At 43.8% G+C, this 21018-nt stretch overlaps 1 protein-coding gene across 2 annotated transcripts in view; it reads right to left on the reverse strand.

Moving 5' to 3' along the window:
• Positions 1-20620, reverse strand: part of LOC144506399 (galactosylgalactosylxylosylprotein 3-beta-glucuronosyltransferase 1-like) — a 135724-nt gene extending 115104 nt beyond the window's left edge. Inside the window, exon 1 of one of the 2 annotated variants that reach the window (XM_078232447.1) lies at positions 20335-20620. The gene's annotated coding sequence lies outside the window, so the exon portion shown is untranslated. The remainder of the gene's footprint in view (positions 1-20334) is intronic. The other variant, XM_078232448.1, reaches the window with a different exon arrangement.
• Between the last annotated feature and the right edge of the window lie 398 nt (positions 20621-21018).

The following is a 21018-nucleotide window of genomic DNA, read 5'->3' on the forward strand; positions in this document are numbered from 1 at the left end:
TGCAGGGTGCTGCATTAGGGGAATCTGGGGGTCATTTAGGGAGAAGAAGCTGGATGAGGTTAAACACTCACCCTTGCTGCCCCGATTAGGTCATTCAGTTTTTTGTGGCAGTGCTTCCCGGTTCTTCTGGCCAGTGCCCTGGCACTAACGCATGCTGCTACCACCTCCCAGCCTGTGTTTCCATCCCTTCCTCTGGGACAAAGTCCAGCTGGGGGGGAAGAGGATGTCCCATCTTGCCTTCACTGCCTCCAGTAACCTGGCCAGATCTGCATCCAAAAAATGGGGAGCTGTCTTCCTGGAGGCCATTTCTTCCTGCACTGCATGTGTGTCTGTCCCTTGTTAAGGCAGATCAGTTGCAGGCAGTTTGGGCAAGTCATGTGCCCCTTAGAGCATTATAGAAAGTTTAATGCGGTTTTCCTTGTTACCATGAAGAGGAAGCCAAATCAGCATGATGGCACAGTGGTTGGCACTGCTGCCTCACAGCGCCAGGGACCTGGGTTCAATTCCCGGTTTGGGTCACTGTCTGTGTGGAGTTTGCACGTTCTCCCCATGTCTGCGTGGGTTTCCTCCAGGTGCTCCGGTTTCCTCCCACAGTCCAAAGATGTGCGGGTTAGGTGGATTGGCCATGCAAAATTACCCCTTAATGTCAGGGGGACTAGCTAGGGTAAACGCATAGGTCCTGGGTGGGATTGTGGTCGATGGGTCGAATGCTCTCCTTCTGCACTGTAGGATTCTATGATTCTGTGAGCACTTGCAGGTGTGTTGATGAGGAGGGGAGGAGGGGAATTTGTGCCTCTGTGATGATTGGGAGGAGGGGAGAGAGAGAGGTCATGTCAGTCAGCTATCGGGGCCAGAGGGGATGATGAGGGAACCAGTAATGTTGGTGGGAGGTCTCGATGTCTGGGGGTGGGGGAAAAGCGAGAGGCTATATCTGGCCTGGGGGTGGGGAGGGTGCAGTTCTGTCAGCAGAGCTGGGGTGTTATTTCTTGCCTTTTCTGTGCATGTGCAGTTTGTGGCTCCGATCTGAGCTGCTGGCTGTCTGGTGAATTAGGCCCCACCCACTGCCTTTAGCGGCTAGAAATGGTCTAGCCCATATTTTCAAAGACTGAGTGCATATGATTGTACGCGAACACCCACCCGAAAAACGTACCAGGAACACTCCCGTTTTCACACTAGCGGACACTTAGAAAAAATCTCATAAAATTCCATCCATTAAGTTTGAAATCATAGAATCATAGAAACCCTACAGTGCAGAAGGAGGCCATTCGGCCCATCGAGTCAGCACCGACCACAATCCCACCCAGGCTCTATCCCCACATATTTACCCGCTAATCCCTCTAACCTACGCATCCCAGGACTCTAAGGGGCAATTTTTAACCTGGCCAATCAACCTAACCCACACAACTTTGGACTGTGGGAGGAAACCGGAGCACCCGGAGGAAACCCACGCAGACACGAGGAGAATGTGCAAACTCTACACAGACAGTGGCCCGAGCCGGGAATCGAACCCGGGACCCTGGAGCTGTGAAGCAGCAGTGCTAACCACTGTGCTACCGTGCCGAAATGATGAAGTTCCAAACGAAAGCATGGTCTTGAAGGCAAGCAGAGGAAATGACAAAGATATGAGGGGACAACTGGCTGCGGTAGATTGAAAAACTATATGAGAAAGTATGATGGTAGACTGGCAATAGCTAACATTTAAATAATTAACACATGTTTTATAACAAATTTCCATTCATTTGAGGTGAGTCACGCATTCCTTAGAGCATGGGGAGGCGACAGCCTAGTACTATTATCACTAGACTATTAATCCAGAAACTCAGCTAATGTTCTGGGGACCTGGGTTCGAATCCCATCATGGTAGTTGGTGGAATTTGAATTTAGTAAAAAATATCTGGAATTGAGAATCTGCTGATGATCTTGAAACTATTGTCAATTGTCGGAAAAGTCTACCTGATGTCCTTTAGGGGAGGAAATCTGCCATCCTTACCTGGTCTGGCCTGCATGTGACTTCAGAGCCACAGCAGTGTGATTGACTCTCAACTGCCCTCAGGCAACTAGGGATGGGCAATAAATGCTGGGCAGCCAGTGAGGCCCATGTCCCACGAATGAATAAAACAAAATGAGGTGGGTGTGGTGAACCTCAGTTGTGCCTTTGTCCTATATGGACCACCGTTGTGTGTGTTTGTCATACCTGGACACATCCCCTTCCGGTTTGGTTCCTCCCCTCGGCACCTAGTATAAAGATGGCTGTCTCCTCCCCCTTGTTCAGTCCAGGTCGGTTATTTGTTGGGATCTGCTCCTGATTCTGTTGTGAATAAAAGCCTACACTTGTATTGGCACATCGGGAGTCTTTCGCCTTATTGATAGCGCATCAATTTTATTCACAACAGTTGACCAACATGGAGCAGTTTCTAAAACCCGACAAGTTAGCATTAGACCCTCAAGAGGTCAGAGCCTCTGATAAATTTGATCATTGGCTGGACTGCTTCGAAGCGTTCATCGGCACCGCTACGACCATCGACACCGACAACGCTAAACTCCACGTGCTTCGTGCCCGGGTAAGCGAAGCTCTCTACGGTATCTTCCGGGACGCTGCTACATATGTGGACGCTATCGAGCTCCCAAAAGGGCAGTTCCGAAAGAGCCCTAACGTGGTCTACGCCAGACATCTCCTAACTACCCGCAAGCAGCAGCCAGGAGAATCGTGCGCCCAATTTCTGCGCGCCCTGCAGGTCCTAGCTCGAGCTTGTGACTGTAAGGCTGTTACAGCAGCTCAGAACATGGGGGACCTGATCCGCGACGCCTACGTTGCGGGCATTGAGTCTATATACATTCGGCAGCGCCTGCTTGAACAAGATGGCCTGGATCGCCAAAGAACAGCCACGATGGCTGAAACGCTAGAAGCGGCCTCTCACAACCTCGGGTCCTACCCTGCATCCCGTTCTATCGACGGCTCCACCTACAGATATGACATCATGTACCGGCCTGGGAAGTTCAATGAGCCCCCAGATGCCCGGTCCCGTGGATCATGTGCCAGCGCCCAACTAGACCAGCTACAGTCCCTCCATAACGACCTCTGTCACCCGGGTGTCACCAGATTTTTCCACTTTGTCAAGTCCCGTAACCTGCCCTACTCCCTCGAGGAAGTCCGGACGATTACCAGGCAATGCAGGGTCTGCGCTGAGTGCAAACCGCAGTTCTACCGGCCAGGTAGGGCGCACCTGGTGAAGGCCACTCGCGCGTTTGAGCGCCTTAGCATTGACTTTAAAGGCCCCCTCCCCTCCTCTAACCGCAATGTTTATTTCCTGAATATCATTGATGAATACTCACGTTTCCCTTTTGCCTTCCCCTGCGCGGACATGACCACGGCTACAGTGATTCGGACCCTGAACATGCTCTTCACCCTGTTCGGCTTCCCAGCCTATGTTCATAGCGACCGTGGGTCCTCTTTCATGAGTGATGAGCTGAGGCAGTACCTGCTCGCCAAAGGCGTTGCCTCCAGCTGCACCACTAGCTATAACCCCAGGGGAAATGGTCAAGTAGAGCGGGAGAACACAACCGTCTGGAAGGCCGTTCTATTAGCGCTACGGTCTAGGGGCCTTCCAGTCAGCCATTGGCAAGACGTCCTTCCGGACGCATTACATTCAATTAGGTCACTCTTGTGCACAGCGACCAATATGACCCCTCACGAGCGGATGTTTTCGTTTCTCAGGAAGTCCTCTTCGGGTACTTCGCTCCCGGGTTGGCTGTTGTCCCCGGGGCCCGTTCTGCTTCGGAAGCATGTCCGGACCCATAAGGCAGATCCCTTGGTCGAGGAGGTCCAATTGCACCATGCTAATCCTCAATGCGCTTATGTAGCGTACCCTGATGGGCGGGAGGACACAGTTTCTGTCCGTGACTTGGCACCCGCGGGTGCCCCTGAGGCCACTACGTCCTTCCGCCCCACAGTTCCCGGTGTTGTCCACTCGGAGACTGCTACGCCTTTTTCCCCTTCAGTCCCTGTCTCCAATGTAGTGCGCCCTGAGCCTGTTGCGGGCCCCCACCCCCCAGCTCCGGTTCCCACTGTTCTCCATACGCCACCAGTGCCACTGCTCACTCCCCTCGCCCCTATGTACAGCTCGCTTGAGTCGCCAGAGCCGTCGCCATGCAGTACCCGACGACTGGACGGGACGACGGATCGGTCCGCTTCACAACACCTGGCGCCTTCTCTCGACGCTCACTGTACGGAGCCTGGGCCGACATCGCTCCTTGCTCGGACGACTCTGCAACCTGCGCTATGACGATCGCGACGGTGGATCAAGCCACCGGTTCGTCTGGACTTGTAGCATTGTTTCCGCTTCACCCCCGTGTTGTTTTTTTTAAAGGACGGGGTGAATGTGGTGGACCTCAGTTGTGCCTTTGTCCTATATGGACCACCGTTGTGTGTGTTTGTCATACCTGGACACATCCCCTCCCGGTTTGGTTCCTCCCCTCGGCACCTAGTATAAAGGTGGCTGTCTCCTCCCCCTTGTTCAGTCCAGGTCGGTTATTTGTTGGGATCTGCTCCTGATTCTGTTGTGAATAAAAGCCTACACTTGTATTGACACACAGGTAGTCTTTCGCCTTATTGATAGCGCATCAGTGGGAAAACCCGATAGCTAAAATAATCCAACCTTGGCTGCAAAAAGAAGCTAAAGATTGTATAAGATCAAAGGAAGAAGCTTTATAAATGGTAAGTATGATGATTGGGAGTATTTTAAAATTCAGCAAACGAAGAGCAAGGAACTGATACAAAGGTAATAGAATATAAAAATAAACTAGCAAGAAACAGAAAAAATTGATTTTAAAGCTTCTATAAGTGTCCACTCCATCTGACGAAGGAGCAGCGCTCCGAAAGCTAATGGTGTTTACTACCAAATAAACCTGTTGGACTTTAACCTGGTGTTGTTAAAACTCTTAAAATGGTGGGGGCCAGGCTCGAGGGCAGGACTTCTGGATTTGGGCCTTTGGCACCATTTTTGCCTCTGTCTGTGTTAAAATTGAGGCCTCTCTTTTTCTCTCTGCAGATGCTGCCTGACCTGCTGAGTGTTTCCGGCATTTCGTTTTTATTACAAACTTCCAGCATCTGGAATATTTTGCTTTTGTATAAAATTCTAGTGAATCTTCTTTAAGGCAAGTATATCCTTCCTTAGGTAAGTAATTTAAAACTGTACACAGTACTCCAAGGGCTGGTCTCATCAAAAACCTGTCTATTTGCAGCAAGATTTCCTTAGTCTTATACTTCAACCTCTGAAATAAAGGCTTACATATAATTTACCTTCCTAATTGTGTCTGCATGTTAACTTTGTGATGTGTGTGCAAGCATACCCAAAATCCTTCTGAACACAAACATTTCCTTGCCTCGGTTTTCCATTCTTCCTACCAATGTAGATAATTTCATACTTCCACACCTTATCCCTGATCAGTCATCTTCTTGCCCAATCACATAATCAGTACACATCTCTTTGCAGCCGTTTTATGTCCTTCATACAGCTTATTTTTTCACCTAGCTTCGTATCGCCAGTGAACTTGAATATATTAGCATGGGATCACACTATTGTGTAACCAGAAATTAGGCGGTAAGGATAAACTTCTGCGCGTAAGGGACACGAGACGTGCTTACAGAAAATGCCAAAGAATGTACATGAGAGAAGGTTTACAGAATATCTGAAATTTGTAATACTAATGAACTTGTATTATGGATTCCTGAGTGAGAATGGCTGGATCTTGACATCGACTACAATCTTCGTAAATGATGAATGATGTGAACATCCTATATAACCCTGATATTACACCACGGGCTGTGTGCATATGAATGCTTAACACCCACTCTACAATTTTAGCAGATGAATTAACCTATGTATTTGAAATTGGTTAACATTTCTATTAAAAAAGGCAAAAGAGCCTTACACATTAAACATTCATACACCAATGTGTTATACGTAATGTCAGGGACTCAAGATGCAACTACCATTCAGATGACAATTTAAAAAAAATTGTGTCACTAACAGCAGTTTATATTACCTTAAAAGTGCTCGGTAAATAAAACATCTCTGAACACCTCACAGCATCACCATAGAGCAAAGTTTTATGCCAGGTCGCAATAAAACAATATTAAGGCAGATGATCAAAAGTGGTCAAAGAAGTAGGTTTTAAGGATTGTCTTCAAGGAGGAAATGAAGTTAAAGAGGCAGGAAGGTTTATGGATGGAATTATAGAGCGTTGGGCTGTGTGTATGTTCAATGGAGTGAAGACTCTAATTTTGTACATGCATCCAATCTATTGGAAGGCAGACTTTAATAAGACAAGGTGAAACACAATTCAACAAAATAGTTCAATTTGCAATCGTTAAGTGATCAGAGAAACACTTGTAGTAAATCTGATTCTTTGTAACAAAGAAAATAATAAATACAGTACACTGGCCCCTTGGCATGCATAATGTGCAATTTTCCAGTTGGCCATTTCTATGAATCTGACTGGCTGTATCTTAGGAAAAAGACCCCTGTTTATCTGTCTCTCTCTTCATATCTTCCTGGAACTCTTCCAGATCATGTTTTCGATTCTTTGTTCCTAGTTGGCCAGGTCGTGGATCAATCAAATCAGCCATTATTCTTCCCTAGGTGGAGTCTCCACGGAAACAATGTTCTTCAGCTGTTCTTAAGTTAATCACAATTAAAATGCACACATGCACTAGCTCTTGACCTTTCCAGCGTTGCTGCTGTCCCAATTAAAACAAGGCCCATGTTGTCCACAACTGGATGTACAATCCAGCAGCAATTTAGTTGGTTAGGAAGAGTGAAAGCAGTTTGTTGAGGCACTGCTATAAATTATTATATTCCTGCCCAGGATTCAGTTTGACATTTGGGTTTGTTTATTTCTACAATCTAAGGGCAATTAACCTTTTTATAAAAATAAAGTCTACCTTTAACATTTGAATTTTTCCATGATACAAATGGATATATGGTGGTATTGTCACACAGTTCACTCAGGAAATCCGACTTTCTATGGCAACTTTTTACATGGATGTTGTATTCTAGAGCTGTGGATAGTAAGAGTACAAGCTCCCATGTTTTTTCCATCACATGGCTCACCAGAAATTTCTCCCATTCTTTCTGCTTGCCATGTGTTGGAAGAATTTACAAATTGATGCTCAGCCTGATTGGCAGCGTTATTAAGGCACCTTCCATGCTTACCACATCCTGGAGTGGGACTTGAACCCATAGCTTCTGACTCAGAGGCAGGGACATTACCAAATGTGCCAAAAGACCTCCAAATGTGTATATACTTATCAAATTCTACCTAGCTATTTTATATTACAATCCAATTTAACAAGTAATGAAGCTATAAAATTCTTACAGTGGGAAAGCATTAATCAAGCCATTCAGACAGTTTGTGGGACATTGTTTCTTATCTGTTGTTCCTTCTTGTGAGCCATGCCAAATTGTGGGAGGTAGATTTTGAACTCGCCGCCCATGTGTTAAATGGTCATTGTGAATTAGCCACCAATTATAGAAATTGTCAATTTTCATTTTACAAACGAACAAATATCTAGTCATTGAGATGCTGCTCTTTGTGGGAGTTTATTATGGACAGATTTGGGGAGATAGAGTCCAGGATTCTCACGCAGCCCCATGGAAACATGGTTAGAATCAGAGTGAAGGAGATGCATAACATGTCCTGCACACCGACTTGCAATATAATAAAATATCAGTGGCATCATTCGGTAATGTTTGTAGATAACCCTCCTGTAAATGAAGCTGCAGGACCCATTAATTCCTTCCAACCAAAACTAGGATCTATTCATATCCCAAGTGCAGGAATCATAGAGTGGGGCTGGGATTCTGCTGAGCAGAACTGAGCCTCCAGCTCTGCACCTTGATAAATTCCAGATCCAATCTCAGTCCTGCACTCCTTTAGATAAAGTTATGTGACAGCAGAAAACATGTGTCAACGCTTCCAATCTAATGGCAGGTCATCCAAAATCTGGGAAAATCTTTTTAAAAAATTAAAATCCTATTGAGTTGTCAAGTACTCTATTGAAACTTTTGCTGCATCTTGCGTATTGGACTGGGTGGTATTTATGTAACTATTCAATGGGAAGCGCAGTTTCAAAATAAAAGCTAGTTGCTGATTTTGTCTTCACAAAAAGCTTGGCTGCCAATAGAGATTCTGCATGTCAACTTTATATGATAGGTTTTCTGCCCCTCTCTCCACATTTTAATGCTGGCAATTTTTAATGGTTCATTCCATAAAAATGTAAAGTTAAATGCTTTGTGGTTGCATCACCATCACATTTCCCAGTAGCACCAGCAAAAGATGATCAGCCTCTACGGCAACAGAATTGGCCTCATTCTCCCTCATGCCACCATCTTGTGAAGCAATGCGGATACAATATATTGGGGTAGATTTTAACTATGAGGCTACTGAGCAGCATTCATAGAAACCCTACAGTGCAGAAGGAGGCCATTCGGCCCATCGAGTCTGCACCGACCACAATCCCACACAGGCCCTACCCCCACATATTTACCCACTAATCCCTCTAACTTACACATCCCAGGACTCTAAGGGGCAATTTTTAACCTGGCCAATCAACCTAACCCGCACATCTTTGGACTGTGGGAGGAAACCGGAGCACCCGGAGGAAACCCATGCAGACACGAGGAGAATGTGCAAACTCCACACAGACAGTGACCCGAGCCGGGAATCGAACCCGGGACCCTGGAGCTGTGAAGCAGCAGTGCTAACCACTGTGCTACCGTGCCGCCCCATTGACAAGCTTGTGCTTGTATGCTTTTCTTTCTAAGCTCCTTCTTAAATCAATATGGGCTTAAGGCGTCTGTCATTTCACTTTGTCAAGATACTGTGCTATGAATGTATTTTATGTTTCTGCAGACTGCTTTAAGAGGCAGTGTTTGGTTACAAGTAGTCGATTTGTCTGGCAGGAATGCAACGGATGCCAAGAAACCAGGATATTTACTCATCTTAGCCATGTAAGTGTTTATTTAACAGAAGGCTCAATTGGGCATTTTTGTATTAAAGTAAACATGTGAGTTTTGATTAGTTTGACAGGGACAGAGTCATGTGGTTGCTGGGAGGAACTAAGCTCGCAGGAAAGAATAAGTTTCATTTTCATTTTTTAAAAAAGGAGCAGTTGCTGCTTGGAGCTGTTAGACAAAAGAAACTCTGCCTCCAGAAGTTTTCTGAAAGCTCCACAGCTGTTAACCCAAGTTAAAGCAAGTATTCCTGTGATATGCTAACTAACTTTAAAGAGGGGTTTAAGTCTACAAGAGAAATATTGCTTGATCGGATCCGATAGTGATAAGTTAGTAATTAAGAATTTTTAAGTATTGTTCATTTGTTACAGTTAAACTATGTTGTTAAATAAAGTTTGTTTCAATAAAAGCTCCCTAGTTTGTCAGTAGAGTCACACCTGAAATGAAACATCCTATCTTCACATTAATGCCAAATAGGAAAATTGTTGGGGTCTAGTCTGGCTTCATAATATACTTGGGGTTTCTGATCTAGTACAGAATATCTTCAGATAGAATATAATAACCTATTGCTTATTCCGTTTAATAATTTATAATACATTTCATTTTCTTCTACTTTTAAGAATGATTTCCTAATTTAATTTTTGATGACTCACTTAGGCGCATGACAGAGAGGTAAAACAAGCTTGGGGGGGGTTTCCCTTACTGGATTAGCGCTGCATAACTGATTTCAATCATCCATTATTACAGTAGGGTATGTCATTTCTCAATTTGATTGACACCTACAAATGGTTATAGGTTCATTGATGTGGGACTGTGAATTCCAATGCCTGTTACAATGGATTGAACATTTGAATGAAATGTTTGTTGCTGTAAGTTTTTACATAGTTGAAGGAACGTAAATGTAGTAAACAAGTTTTCATGATGAGTTTTTTTTTCAATATAGCGAAGTCTGCTTTGGACATGTTCAGTAAGAAATCTCACAGCACCAGGTTAAAGTCCAACAGGTTTATTTGATAGCACAAGCCACTAGCTTTCGGAGCGCTGCCCCTTCATCAGGTGAGTGGGATTTCAGTTCACAAACGGGGATATCAAGACACAAACTCAATTTACAAAATAATGGTTGGAATGCAAGCCTTTACAGGTAATCAAGTCTTAAAGGTACAGACAATGTGAGAGGGTTAAGCACAGGTTAAAGAGATGTGTGTTGTCTCCAGCCAGGACAGTTAGTGAGATTTTGCAAGCCTAGGCAAGTTGTGGGGGTTACAGATAGTGTGACATGAATCCAAGATCCCGGTTGAGGCCGTCCTCATGTGTGCGGAACCTGGCTATCAGTCTCTGCTCAGTGACTCAGAGGCCGAATGCCCGTGACCGCTGAAGTGTTCCCCAACAGGAAGAGAACACTCTTGCCTGGCGATTGTCGAGCGGTGTTCATTCATCCCTTGTTGTAGCATCTGCATGGTCTCCCCAATGTACCATGTCTCAGGACATCCTTTCCGGCAGCGTATCAGGTAGACAACGTTGGCTGAGTTGCAAGTGTATGAACCATGTACTTGGTGGATGGTGTTCTCACGTGAGATGATGGCATCTGTGTCGATGATCCGGCATGTCTTGCAGAGGTTGCTGTGGCAGGGTTGTGTGGTGTCATGGCTGAAGACAATGCACATCTCTTTAACCTGTGCTTAACCCTCTCTCCACTCACATTGTCTGTACCTTTAAGACATGATTACCTGTAAAGACTCTCATTCCACCCATTACTTTGTAAATTGAGTTTGTGTCTTTATATGCCCTGTTTGTGAACTGAAATCCCACTCACCTGATGAAGGGACAGTGCTCCGAAAGCTAGTGGCTTCTACTACCAAATAAACCTGTTGGACTTTAACCTGGTGTTGTGAGACTTCTTACTGTGTTTACCCCAGTCCAACGCCGGCATCTCCACATCTTGGACATGTTCACCATGGGGGCGGGTGAGGGGCGAACAATGGAAAGGTCCGTTGACCTTGGGTGCGGTTTCAGGATGAGCAAGGCCATAAATCCCGCCCATTACTTTGTCTCACATCTGCACAGGTCCTGAGGTCTGCCTATGTTGGATACTAGGTGAGTTGACATAATGGGTGTTAGCGCAAAGGGTGGTGGGTGCAGGCATGGGTTGACATGAGTTGGCACTGATTTGGCATAGAGGGTATCAAGGGCCATAGGGGTGGGTAGGGTGTATATGATGGAATAGAGGATATGAGTGATTATGCCAGGAATGACATAGAAACATAGAAACATAGAAAACTACAGCACAAAACAGGCCCTTCGGCCCACAAGTTGTGCCGAACATATCCCTACCTTTTAGGCCTACCTATAACCCTCCATCCTATTAAGTCCCATGTACTCATCCAGGAGTCTCTTAAAAGACCGTATTGAGTTTGCCTCCTCCACCACTGATGGCAGCCGATTCCACTCGCCCACCACCCTCTGTGTGAAAAACTTCCCCCTAACATTTCCTCTGTACCTACCCCCCAGCACCTTAAACCTGTGTCCTCTCGTAGCAGCCATTTCCACCCTGGGAAAAAGCCTCTGAGAGTCCACCTGATCTATGCCTCTCAACATCTTATATACCTCTATTAGGTCTCCTCTCATCCTACTCTCTCCAAGGAGAAAAGACCGAGCTCCCTCAGCCTATCCTCATAAGGCATGCCACTCAATCCAGGCAACATCCTTGTAAATCTCCTCTGCACCCTTTCAATCTTTTCCACATCCTTCCTGTAATGAGGTGACCAGAACTGAGCACAAGACTCCAAGTGGGGTCTGACGAGGGTCTTGTATAGCTGCATCATTATCCCTGGACTCCTAAACTCAATCCCTCGATTGATAAAGTCCAGCACACCATACGCCTTCTTAACCACCTCATCCACCTGCGGGGCCGATTTTAGAGTCCTATGGACCCGGACCCCAAGGTCCTTCTGATCCTCTACCGTACTGAGAGTCTTTCCCTTTATATTGTACTCCTTCATCCCATTCGACCTGCCAAAATGGACCACTACGCATTTATCTGAGTTGAAGTCCATCTGCCACATCTCCGCCCAGTCTTGCATCCTATCAATGTCCCTCTGTAACTTCTGACATCCCTCCAGACTATCGACAACCCCACCAACCTTCACGTCGTCGGCAAACTTACCAACCCATCCCTCCACTTCCTCACCCAGGTCATTTATGAAAATGACAAACAGCAAGGGTCCCAGAACAGATCCCTGGGGCACACCACTGGTGACCGACCTCCATTTAGAAAAAGACCCATCTATACACACACATTATAATGTTTCACAATCCTCCTTATCTGCCAGCCGTTTCCCTGTTCACCTGCAGATTTTGTGCTGCGTTTTAGGGAAACTGGATAAGTACATGAGGAAGACAGGAATAGAAGCTTACATTGAAAGAGTGAGAAGTAGAATAAGATAATGCTGGTGCAAAGCATAAACACTGGCACAGAGTAGCTGGGCTGAATAACCTGTTCCTGTTTCGCAAGCAATTATGCAATGACTAGGCAATAGTTTGCCACTGAATATTCAGTTTCATCCATGTCTTTTAATCCTTATCCACTTCTGTTTGTATATTCATTATTTCTCTATCTGCTGTTTCACCTATTGGCTCTGTTAGTACACCTATTGTTATTCAATACTTTCTCTCCTCTCAGCTCTAGTTCTTGGTCAGCCACTACTGTCATCCATGCTCATAATATCAGTATTCCCACTTGCCAGGCATACATCTAACTAATGAAGATGTCCATAGCCCAAAACTTCAGCTGTAGCTCCGAGTTGAAGGAGGATGCTGTGAAGGTAGGAAAGTAAAAGGAGAAATTATCTGAGGCAGAATGTCTTTGTTATAGAGGGAGTACAGCAAAGGTTTACCAGCTGATTCCTGGGACGGCAGTTCTGTCATATGAGGAGAGATTAAGTCGGCTAGGATTATATTCATTGGAGTTTAGAAGAGTGAGAGGGGATCTCATAGAAACTTATAAAATTCTAACAGAATTAGACAGGGTAGCTTCAGAAAGAATGTTTCAGGTGGTGGGGGAGTCCAGAACTAGGGGTCATAGTTTGAGGATAAGGGGTAAACCTTTTAGAACTGAGGTGAGGAGAAATCTCTTCACCCAGAGAGAGATGAGTGTGTGGAATTCACTACCGCAGAAAATAGTTGAGGCCAAAACATTGTCTGAATTCAAGAAGAAATTAGATATAGCTCTTAGGGCTAAAGGGATCAAGGGATATGGGGGAAGGAGGGGGGAAATCAGGATATTGAATTTGATGATCAGTCATGATCATAATGAATGACGGAGCAGGCTTGAAGGGCTGAATGGCCTACTCCTACTTCTAGTTTCTATGTAAATTGAAGCAGAAAATTCAGCAAAAGAAGTGAAAATTCTACCCCAATCTGCAAATATTTCACCCACCCAAGTGGTCAGGAGATTGAAAGCTGATACTACTTCTTCCATCAAGATCCTGGGTGGATGATTATAAATTAGGGCTTCCACCAGTGTTAACATTGGGCTGAAGGAACAAATGAGTCACAAGTATTTGTGGTGCAGCATGATCCTTGCTACCTGTGGTCAAAGGCAGTGAATGTTTTTGAGGGAAAGATAATTTGTCGTGGTCGATTTGAAAATAACTGGATAATTGTAATATGCCTTTTAAGGGTGAGCAGTATACCATCTGAGTCACGTGATCCAATCTCAGTTTCACTTTGGCCAGTGGGCAGAGCACACTGCACACAGCTCTGCTGCTGATGTTTTCAAGTTGTCTATCCAGGTATATATGTTCTTACATGCCTCGTTTAAATAAATGAGCCCACTACGTGTCTACACAATCCCCTAGAGTGACTGGTGCCTTTATATCATAATAACAACATAACAATATCATAATATGGTGCAGATATGGTGGTCAAACAGCCTGGCAGCTAGATTAAGCTCAGGTATAATGTGGTGAATAGTCCTATTTCATGAGACAACCCTTGATGTTCTGGTCAGAACACAACAAAGTTCACAGCATTACAGAGTGTTGAAACTGCAGCATGATGACTGTACAGCAAAACTTTGAAGACACAGCCTGGGATAGTGCTCATATAAAGAGCTGGTAAGCAGACGGATCCCTCATGGTGAGATTATAGCACATAGCCTGGCAGTCCAATGAATGGGACCATGTGTTGAGAGGACCAGCACTGGGTTAGCTCAGTCAGGAAGGGCAAGTGACCAGCGTGTGGTGCAGCTCAATTACATTTGTCTCAAGGAAGGACAGATCATTGATCCACAATATTTAAACACGGCTTTAAAATGTTTAAAATACCCACAGTAGAAGAGTTAAATCCAAGATTTGCAGGTGCAAAATTCTTCTCGAAGCTTGATGCCAAGCATGGTTACTGGTTGGTACACATTGCGGGAAAGTCCCAAGAGCTTACCACATTTCATAGCCTGTTCGGACAACATGGTTTTCAATTACTTACCTTTGGGCTATTAGACAGGATCTCTTCCAATTCACATGGACAGCATTACATGCACTGTGCCTGAATGCATCTGTATCACCAATGACATTGCTTTTGTGGGAATCAAGAACATAATGGTGCAAGTGGCACGCAATGAAGGATTGGTGTTCAACAGTCTGAAATGTGACACCAAGATGCAGCAGATCAATTTCTTTAGCTCTATTTATTTCAGTGCTGGCATATGTCCCGATCCTAGTAAAATAGAAGGTATTAAGGCTATGTCAAATCCCCTAGATAGGAATGATCTGGGAAAGATGTCTGGGTTTCTTTAATTTCTTGTCTCCATACATTTCCAATTTCTCTCAAATATTATCCTTGCTAAGGAAATTATTAAGAAAGGATGCGCCTTTCCTCTGGCATGAAGACCACCAACACTTCTTCAAAGCATTGAAACAGTCATTACTGGAAACATCAACATTGCAATTTTATGATCCTCGGGAGGCAACTACTCTGGAGATTGTTACTCATAGAAAGATCTGATAGCATGCATTTACAAAAAGACAAACTATTGCATTTGCTTCAAAATTTCTATCCATAATCCAATCCACCTACCCCAAATTTGATCGGGAAACATTGGCTTCACTGTTTGGAATCATGCACCTTCATACCTATCTTTTTGACAAAATATTTATGGTTAAGGCTGACCTCAAACCACTCAAGATGATTTGGTGAAAACCATTTATCAGCGCACCACCAAGACTGTAAAGTCTTTTGATAGGGGTTCAAGGTTACAACTGCGTATAGGTACACGCCAGATAACTTTAGGGTCACATCATATACACTAAGCACATTGACTAACCCAGAGAAAATGAAAGATATATCCTTGGATCACAAGTCAATTTAATTGACATTGAACTTGAACTGTGTACAGTTCTGGTAAACTGTGTACAGTTCTGATCACCCTATTATAGAAAGGATATTATTAAACTAGAAAGAGTGTAGAAAAGATTTACTAGAATGCTACCGGGACTTGATGGTTTGAGTTATAAGTAGAGGCTGGATAGACTGAGACTTTTTTCCCTGGAGCGTAGGAGGCTCAGGGGTGATCTTATAGAGGTCAATTAAATAATGAGGGGCATAGATCAGCTAGATAGTCAATATGTTTTCCCAAAGGTAGGGGAGTCTAAAACTAGAGGGCATAAGTTTAAGGTGAAAGGGGAGAGAAATAAAAGGGTCCAGAGGGGCAATTTTTTCACTCAGAGGGTGGTGAATGTCCGGAACGAGCTGCCAGAGGCAGTACTTGAGACGGATACAATTTTATCTTTTAAAAAGCATTTAGACAGTTACATGGATAAGATTGGTATAGAGGGATATGGGCCAAATGCGGGCAATTGGGGCTAGCTTAGCGGTAAAAACTGGACGGCATGGACAAGATGGGCTGACGGGCTTGTTTCCATGCTGTAAACCTCTCTGACTCTATGTTCACCAAATTGATCTGGCATATTTTGCGCAATGTGAATGCCAGGAGCTACAAGAAGAAACAGTAAAAGATTACATGTCACAAAAATGTGGAAGACCATCATTGAAGGATAACTTGATTCAATTCAGCATTTCCATGAACACTCAAGACAATTTTGGCCTTACCAGGACAAGCTAGGTGCCTCTTGGGGAGTCAATATTAAAGGAAATAAGGTCATTGTAACAAATCTTTGCGGTCTGATACTCTTTAATATCTTCATCGCTCACGCATGGGCATAGATCAGATTTGAACACTTGCAAGAAAGATAGTCCATTGGCTAGGTATGAACAATGACATTGAAGTTGGCATCAAGAAGAGAGAGGCATGTCAGGTGCATATACCAGGTCAGCACAAAGCACCACTAATCCCACATGAGACTTCTACACATCATTGGTTCAAATTTGCATCCAAACTCTTTCACATTCACTGACTTCACCATCACCATCAACTACTTTACCAAGTACCCCATTATTTGACAATTACACAATACGTCAAGCACAATGTTCATACGCAGTCTAAGTGCTTCACACACACTCTTAAGTGCTATCTTCAGTTTATTTGGTGTGCCTTAAGAGATCATTATAGATGACAGTCTGCAGCTTATTGATAAGCCATTTCAGGATGTGTGCGAGAAGTGGAATACCACTTGCACTACTTCTTCTCTTCATTACCCTAAATCTAGTACCTAGCTGAATGAATAATTAGCACAGTTAAATCTCTCATTTTCAAACATAGACAGACCAAGCAAGAACATTGCAATGTTATACCTGAGAATTACATTTTATGTGCAATTATTGCATCACTGGCAGAGCTCATGTTCAGCAAACTCATGCATACCAATTTACTTACTCTAATCCACTCTACCCTCTCCCTAAATGAGGGACCAACATTTGAAACTACAAGAGAAGGTAACAAATGCAGATGCAGAATTGCAAAGTATAAAGAATCAGGACAAGTTCACATGCAAGATCCCACAGAATGTATGTGGCAACCAGCCGAGGTGACAAGGGTTTGTTCAGAATCAAGGTCCTATGAAGTCATTACACACAAAGAAGTAATGATGAGGTGTAACTGAGGAAAAATCAGATTAATTTATCACCCATCGTAAAGTCATATTGCATCTAAGACAAGATTCAAAATACAACCAGGACAAACATCCACAATTAACAATTCCACATATCACTGGGAGCAATCAAAGATACTTCCAGAAAAGGGTATCATTGCAACATCTGGGTGCAGCAGAAAATTACTCGATGCCTTAGAGACTCATTGATTCACCTATCTTATACAATTATGTAATGGCAACCAAACATAGAATCATAGAATCCCTACAGTGCAGAAGGAGGCCATTTGATCCATCGAATATGCACCAACCACAATCCCACTCAGGCCTTATCTCCTTAACACCACGTATTTACCCTGCTAACCCCCTGACACTATGGGGCAGTTTACCATGGCCAATCAACCTAACCTGCGCATCTTTGGACATGAACATGGAATGTAAATAGCTCTGCTTCTTTGAAGGGGAGGAGGCAGATCTTAAAAAAAGGGAATATGTAATTTGCCATTAGCGGATAGCAGCATCCCATAGAATCCCAACAGTGCAGAAGGAAGCCATTAGGCTCATTGAGTCTGCATTGGTGCTCTGAAAGGGCATCTTACCCAGGCCCAACACCACCCCCCCACCCTATTCCCATAACCCCATGCATTTACCATAGCTAATCCACCTAATATGCACATCTTTAGGTTGTGGGAGGAAACCAGAGCACCCAAAGGAAAACCATGCAGATACGAGGAGTACGTACAAACTCCACACACACAGTCACCCAAGGCCGGAATCAAAACCGGGTCCTGAATGCTCTGAGGCAGCAGTGCTAACCACTGTGCCAACGTGCCATCACTCTAGGGAAAGTGTTTCATGTGACCCAGTCTTTGTTTTACTTTGGGTTGTAAGCACAGCTCACGGCACACAGCTCTGCTGCTGACGTCTTCAGCTTTTCTATCCAGATGCATATGCTCCCATGTGCCCAGTTTAAATAAATGAACCCATGTCATGCTTACACAATCCCTTGTGAGTGACTGGTGCCTTTATATCACTATAAAACCATGAGAGTAATGTTTCTATATCCTGCAGTCACTGCATTCTCTGAAAGGCTTGGCTCATCCTGATTCAAAATGACAATGCACTGGAAGCGCAGATTTTAGAAGGTCCCATTTTCTTTTATTCTCACCAGTAACAATGTCTCAGGAAAAAGGACTCAATGTGACTCAAAGGCAGCTGATATTTTTCAGGGTTCAGATGTCTCCATGAGGTACTAAATTTTCTGCTGAGAACTTGATTTAGATTCCGGCTTGCTACATTTCACCTGATTCCACACACAATCCAACGACTCAGTGAGCAAGCTGAAATGTTTGTTTTCTCATGGATATCGGTGAGGTATATGCACTTACAAATTTAAATTAGCAACATCTTTCTGCAGCAGACGATGGTGACAGTGCATCTCAGGTAAGTGGCTCAGGAAAAACACGTTTCTGGACAAAGAATGGATTTGATTTCTGGTGGTTTCAGTCTCTGGAAGGAAATGATCCAAGCGAGGGTGATAGCACCATTTGCCTTCCTGTATTGCTGATTGTTTTGTGTGAACTGTAAAATTCAAGGGTTCTGCAATGCTTGCCCCCCAGAGTTATTTAACACCAATTGTGCCTCATTGGTTATTGATATTTGAGCAACATGCTTCACTCTTTAGTATTAATGTCATCTCAGTAGCAGACTGAAAGACTAGAAGGTGAAGCTAAACTAACATTTCCTAATTTGTTAATATGTGTCTACCTTCTAGAATTTTGGCATTTCTCAAAAATCTGCTCTTTCATAAGGAGGAAGATTAAAGTGAAGCTTTGTAAGATCTCCTCACTGTTGTATCTAATGCTCCATTAACTGCCCAGACTGACAGAGCCCACTAATAACATAATCCACTCGACCAATGTACTTCCAGAAGGACTTCAACAACTTTCTCACTTATTGCAATTGCCACCTCAAATGGCCAAATAAACCATCTCCTTTCTCAAGGCTTCATCCTACCTTCTTATGTTTTAAGTTTAAGTTTATGTATTAGTGTCACAAGTAGGCTTATATTAACACTGCAACGAAGTTACTGTGAAAATCCCCTAGTCGTCAAATTCCGACACCTGTTCGGCTACATTGAGGGAGAATTTAGCATGGCCAATGCATCTTAACCAGCATGTCTTTCAGACTTTGGGAGGGAACCGGAGCACCCGGAAGAAACCCACGCAGACATGGGGAGAACGTGCAGACGTGGCACAGACAGTGACCCAAGCCAGTAATTGAACACGGGTCCCTGGTGCTGTGAGGCAGGAGTGCTAACCACTGTGCCGCAGTGCCGGCCTAACGTAATCTTCCATTCAGACTGGAGACTGTATCGTCTGAGTTGCAGAAGCAAGGAAGGTTAACCAACCTCTTTGTCGGATGTTACAGGATTGTGGGGTTTAACATTGATTTTTAACTAGAGTCTGATGTCATTTGAGAGTGGTGCTGGTCATGGGACAGCAATAATCTATTCCATTTTCAGGTAGACTAGCCCTCTATCAGAGAGCTTGTCCGCCTCCCTAGCTATTTATTCATCTGGAAAGATCCTTACCGTCGGGGTTCTGGTAACAAATGTCCCCCATTCTCACAGAGACTGCAAGGTATTCTTTGGGTTGCTGGGAGCCAACCCATGAGCTGCATAGGCTGCTGTCAATAAAAATTCCATAAAAATCACTGTGTCAAAAGTTCTCTTATTTATTGTGATAAAGCATGGTCACTCTATATATTTTCCTTCATGTGCCACACACCCAATTCTCCAGCATGACATTTTGAACTTATTCTAGGGCTTAATTTGACAATTTCAGGTAAGAGCATTTTAAAGGGTGTGCTGAAGGCTTTCTGCTTCCCAGTCTGCACATGGAATGTCTGAAATTATAATAATAAACGTGGATTAAACTTGTAAAATATACGCCAGACATTACTCTGAATCATAAGCACCTTGCCCATGGATGAGGGGTGAAGTTCAAAACATTGTTTTGCAAACTGGTTCCTGCTCTTTAAAATGGTGCCAAAATTCTCAGGAAAAAGCTGAGGACAGAATCAACAAAATGTCCCTATTTTCAAATACTTATTGATTCCAACCCTAAGGACTTACTAAGCAGATAGAGTTGTGCTGTGCATGTTCATTGGATCAATTGAAATGAGAATAATGACACTTCTACAATCATGCTGGAAATGTTAGAAGTAGCCAGTGGAGAAAATAGAAATAGCATAAAGTGAAATGAATTATTACTTACCGGTGTGACTGCTTCACTTTCCTGTCATGAAATCATCAACATCCCTCTATCCAGAAGAATAAAGCTAGGCAAGCTTCTCACAACAAATGAGTTTCAATTATTATTCAGTAAGGCCACTATCGGTAGGCTGGCCAGAAAGGACGTAAAATAAAAAAGCTAACTGAAAAGAAGTTTCTCTAGGTCTTGCTCAGTTACAAGATGTACAGTGTGTGTCCAGTCTGCTTATGAATGAAATACTGAGCAAGCAGAATCCTGCAGGCTGCTGAAGTCAGCTCTGCAAATGCCTGTTACGCCTGTGCAGACAGCTGCATTTAAAGCTGAACTGCTAAAGAAACAGCTCAGAAGCATTTTCATTTCAGGCATCCAGTGATTGAAATACCGAAGGATGTGCAACGTTGTGACAGAGTTTGGTACGGCTTTTGGTATGATACAAGTTCTTCATTTAATTAAATACAAATTACAGTCTGTAGACAAAAATTGGACAAGTTTGTTATTTTTCATTCATTTTTTTTTAAACTGGAGCAAAATAAAATTATATAGCTGCACCCCTACTCACAAAAGGGTAAATATCCATAGTAGATGCAGTATATTCACGTGCAAATGTACTATTTCATTACAATGGCCTGAAAATTTATGAAGGGCAGTTGTCTGATCATCTGAATGCTTGTAGCTTGCGGCCAGTGC

Source organism: Mustelus asterias, chromosome 17, assembly GCF_964213995.1.
Source record: "Mustelus asterias chromosome 17, sMusAst1.hap1.1, whole genome shotgun sequence".
Lineage (NCBI taxonomy): Eukaryota > Metazoa > Chordata > Chondrichthyes > Carcharhiniformes > Triakidae > Mustelus > Mustelus asterias.